Here is a 5,374-nt window from a genome sequence, read left to right on the forward strand (position 1 = left end):
ATATATATATATATATATATATATATATATATATACGAAATCTAAATTGTACACACACACACATATATGTATTAAAAAACTCGAATTGCTATTAATATTTGACGGTATTGATAGACAAACACATTGACATTATTAAATTATAGAATTCGATCCTAACATAGTCATGTCAGCGTCATCTTTTAGTTCTACTCCACCTCTAACAATTATAAATACGCCCTCTCGTGGGAAAAAAAACCATGAAAAGAGTTAAAATAATTATTAGTTCTGGGCAGATATATTATAAAACGATGAAACATCTCCTACAAATATGTTATTAAAATAAAGAAAAACGGCAGTTACTGAACAAAATCCCATCGTAAATTTTGAGAATCTATCAGAGAAGCTTCGATTTGGATTCAACCGTTCATGGACACCTGCGTGCCAACGGAAGAGTCAGCAAATTGGGTCAATGGGTTCCTCACAAACATTCCGAGTCTAGTCGCGCGCAGAGAGTGAATGCGCGCACTTCTTTGCTGTCACGTCTCACGGATGAATCTTTTTTTTTTCCGACCGAATAGTGATTGGTGATGAGAAATGGGTTCTCTATAAAAATGTCAAGCGCTGAAACAGTGGGTGTGGAAATGAGAAACACCGGCACCCCTGGCTTAAAAAGTTCTTCACCTCACATAAGGTGTTCTTGTGTCTTTGGTGGGATAGGAAAAGTTTAGTCCACTTTGAACTTCTTAAGCCAAACCAAACGATAACAAGGGATATCTACTGCGAGAAGCTTCAGCGGCTTAAATCAGCGCTAGAAGAAAAACGACCATCTTTGGTTTCAAAGCGAATGGTGTTTTTCCATCAGGATAATACTCAGCCACATACAGCGAGGATGACACTCCAAAGGCTGGAGCAGTTTGAATGAGAAACAATGCCCCACTCAAACTGGAGCAGTTTGAATGAGAAACAATGCCCCACTCACCATATTCACCGGACATTGCTCTATCTGATTAACATCTATTCCACAGTCTTCAAAATCATTTGGACGGAAGAATTATGAATTCTGTAGACGAGGTCAAAACAGTACTGCAAGAGTATTTTTCGTCATTATGTAATCCTCTAAGCAATTTCTAATTTGTGCCAAAGTTATAAGCCACATTGAAAGCAAAGGTAGGGGCTAGAAGAAACACTAAAATAACAGACTTAATGAATTGTGATACCGGTTTACGCCTGCTTATGTGGCGAGTTTTCAATTATGCAGAGATTGGTATTTTCTTCCATGCATCTATTGTCATTAAAATAAGTATATGTTAAAATACATAGAATTTTATGAATTAAAACGACGCAGACTCTCTGCGAAAATGCGTACTACTGCACCTATGCTAAAAATAATTATTACTTTTGATGTCTTTGTCTATACTGTAATATATTTATTCTGGGTCAAGGTTCGCACCAAAGAGGTTGAAGCTAGACGTTTTGTAGGCAAATCTACTTACGATTTAATGAAACAACTCTCAGTGAAAAACATGACACAAGTCCTAACGGACTTATATCATTATTGAAAATATTGTTCTTCGTCTTTTCAAATTTTTTTCAGGCCACCTTCTTACGTTTTCTCAGTCTTTTTAGCCTCTTTGTTCTCTCTATAATTTTTATAGTGTTTATTCCTTCACGTCCAGCTCTCTTTCCCCTATTTCTTCTCAAATAGAGACAATTGAAAAGTGTTCCACTTGGATCTGGTCGAGGACGAACCAAATGGACCTCTACATTGTTTGAAAGCAATATTTTTGTATTCCAACGCTAAGGGAAGCAACTTCGAGCGAGTCCTTTAAGTAGCGTTAACGTTTCACCACTATCCTTGCAACTAACGTTACTTCTTTAAGTATAAGTTTGAAAGCTCAATCAACAAGGAGGAATTTTGACAAGATGAAGTCTCCAATGAGTTTAAATGCATAAGCCCCTGATATCCAACTTGTTAAAAGGTGTCAGCAGAAGGACAACCAGTCGTCATGACATGAATGTGTCGTAGCCCCTTTAAAGTGTAAGCAGTAAGTGCCAGAGCATTCACCAGAAGGGCATTATTTCTCTGGAGCCCTTCTGCTGTTCAACCCTTTTGGGAAATTCTTAACACTAGTTCTTTAACAATTAACAAATAAATAGAGCGACTGATATTGTATTAATACCAAACGGTATAATATTCACCACTTAGAAGTGAATGTTGTTTTGTATGCACCATATAACCATATGGAAGTTTTCTCTCTTGGTAAATATTGCAGTATTTGTGTGTTGTAACGCACAACCATATACAATTTAGAGACTTCGAGCAGCTCTTTCCATAATGATTTGTGGATTTAGACCAAAGCAAAACAATTACTAAATAAATACTATGTTCCCCAGAATTTAACTGAATCTCTACACCCACAATTTGTGACCGTCTACTAAAGTTAGAAACCATTAACAATTTACCATAGAATTTGTTGGCACTCCGTAGCTTACGACGTCGAGGGTTCCAGTTGATCCGATCAACGGAACAGCCTGCTCGTGAAATTAACGTGCAAGTGGCTGAGCACTCCACAGACACGTGTACCCTTAACGTAGTTCTCGGGGATATTCAGCGTGACACAGTGTGACAAGGCTGACCCTTTGAATTACAGGCACAACAAAAACAGGAAGTAAGAGTGAGAGAAAGTTGTGGTGAAAGAGTACAGCAGGGTTCGCCACCACCCCCTGCAGGAGCCTCGTGTAGCTTTAGGTGTTTTAGCTCAATAAACACTCACAACGCCCGATCTTTAAATCGAAACCGCGATCCTATGACAGTAGAATCTAAATTACATGTTACAATTTAGTGTAATCCAAATCTTTCTTTAAATATCAATTTTAATATTTTTCACATATTACGTATATTTGTGATTATTGAAAATATTGTTCTTCGTCCTTTCAAAGTTTTTTCCAGCAACATTCTTACTTTTTCTCACAGTCTTTTTAGCCTCTTTGTTCTTTCTATAATTTTTACATTGTTTATTCCTTCACGTCCAGCTCTCTTTCCTCTTTTTCTTAACATTTTACTCTTGTATTTATGGAAAACACACACACACAAGCACACACAAACACACATAGATATATATAGTCATGTGTGTATACATAACGAAAAAACACTATAAAATATAAATATAGATTTAAATGACCATTTATAATTTCTCTCTCCCACACTCTCTCTCACGCTCTCTTTTACACTGGTAAACAATAAATCTGCATTGAGCTCTGCTCAGTAATTTTTGGAATATTCACATCACCTCTGTATCATTATACTTCAAGCAGTTGAGCTCTACTTGCTTGCGATGCAGAGATATATGATCTATCTCCACAAATTGAAAAATAACCAGAGTTTTGATAACTGTTTATTTCCTTGTCATCTTAATAGTAGAGTACACCCGATTTTCGTAGGTTTCTTACACGAACTTCATTATTACGAACGTCCCCAGCGAACGGTCGCATCACAAGTAATTGAATATTTCATGATTAAGGCTACTATATTGATTAACGAAGACTACATTATAGAACTTTCCTTCACATTTATCTTGCATCTTCAAATTTTGATGCGTTATTGATATGATGAAACAGCGAAAGTATATGCGTAAAGCACAAGACTACATTGTCGTCATGTCTAATGTTGTCTCAATACAGCCACTCTTAATCAGTGTAAAACAAGTCATAAATATATATATATATATATATATAATGTATATACATACATATACAAATAGATATGCACCTTCACATTATATGTGCATGTATGTCCCGCTTTGTGTTCGTGTATGTGTGAGTGTCCTTGTGTGAGTGTGTTTCAAAACAAGAGGTAAATACAAATATGAATTTTAAAAGGAGACATGACTAGGCATGATTTTTTTCTTACAATGGAAGACAAACTAGATGAATCGCATAATTCGTGAGAATTAGAAACTTGTAAATATTTACCAAACGATTTTTTTTCGAACAGTTGTTATTCTACTGCAGTAAATGGAGAATACGTGAGGTGTGTGAGAGAAAAAATTACTTATTTTCCAGGTCAAATGACATTCGCCATTTTGTTACTTGTTTTTTGCAAGTGTAGGCGGAATTTGTAATGACATCATTGAATATCAAGGATATTTGGTGAAGATTTAGACAATGGCACGTGTGATTGCAAATTCCTGTTTGAAAAAAGAATGTACTTGTTGTAATATATGCAATGGCAATTTTGCTTGGAATGGTCTGGAAAATAGTTAGCTGGCATACGAGATGATATAGACTAAATATCTAATTGTGAGGGAAATGAAAGATGCTGGCAGAAATTTGTCCGTGAGAAAGCAAGCTATAATATCTTGCTTAAGAGAAAGGACGAGTGGTGCAGCAAAAATGAGCATTGCGGATGGTAGAAACATTTGTCCCAGGGTCGCAAAACCTGATTGAACAAAACTCGTGCTATTGTGTGAGCGCACGTTTTGTCGCCTACATCGGTGGGTGGCATCTGGCAGCTCTGGAGTCACAGAGGAAGCGGCTGAAAAACCTATAGAGCTAGCTCACTGTCCCATGAAACATCGACTATTTCATTCAGGAACAGAGTACGATATCACAATACTCATAGTACATAAGTCTTAGTATAAAAATATAAAGATTGAGAATGTAATTTGGCGTTCTTCGACTGCAAGCAAAACCGTTTAACCTATTTATACACGCGTAAACCATCAGTCAGACAGACGTTCTCGTACATCTTTATAAACGAAAGCGTTTATATAAAAGTATATAGATATATAGGCAGCCTGTGTTCAATTCCCAGTATATATTTAACCAGGTTTCGCACATTAATAGATTAATGTGATTTTTTACTTACATAACCAATCCGAGGCTCATCATTTCGACCGTTCAATTCAATATAATTTGCAGAACAATACACGAATTGTCCACTGGGTTTAAATTGGTGTTAATTAAATTAATATCCAATTTATCACATTATCATTTAAATTTTAATTGTTATGTTCTCTAACCAGCGACGTTTATTGCAGTGAATTATCTTCTACAGAATTGTTTCCAGTATTTAGCGCCCCAGAGCTGGGACTTTTGAAAATCATTCCAATGTAATCGGTAGAACTGTACACATATCTAATTTTATGTGGACAATTATTTGTGTATTGTTCTTCAAATTATATTGAATTGAACGGTCGTACTGATGAGTCTCGGATGAGTTATGTAAGTAAAAAATTACATTAATCCATTAATGCGCGAAACCTGGTCTACGATCAATTCTTTATTTTTGTGGTTTGACCGTAGATGGTCTATCTCTAGCGTAATAGATGTCAACTTAGTGGGCATCCCTTCTCATATATATGTAAATATATATAAATATATATTTACATATATA

The sequence above is a fragment of the Octopus bimaculoides genome, chromosome 15 (genome assembly GCF_001194135.2).
Source record: "Octopus bimaculoides isolate UCB-OBI-ISO-001 chromosome 15, ASM119413v2, whole genome shotgun sequence".
Classification (NCBI taxonomy): Eukaryota; Metazoa; Mollusca; class Cephalopoda; order Octopoda; family Octopodidae; genus Octopus; species Octopus bimaculoides.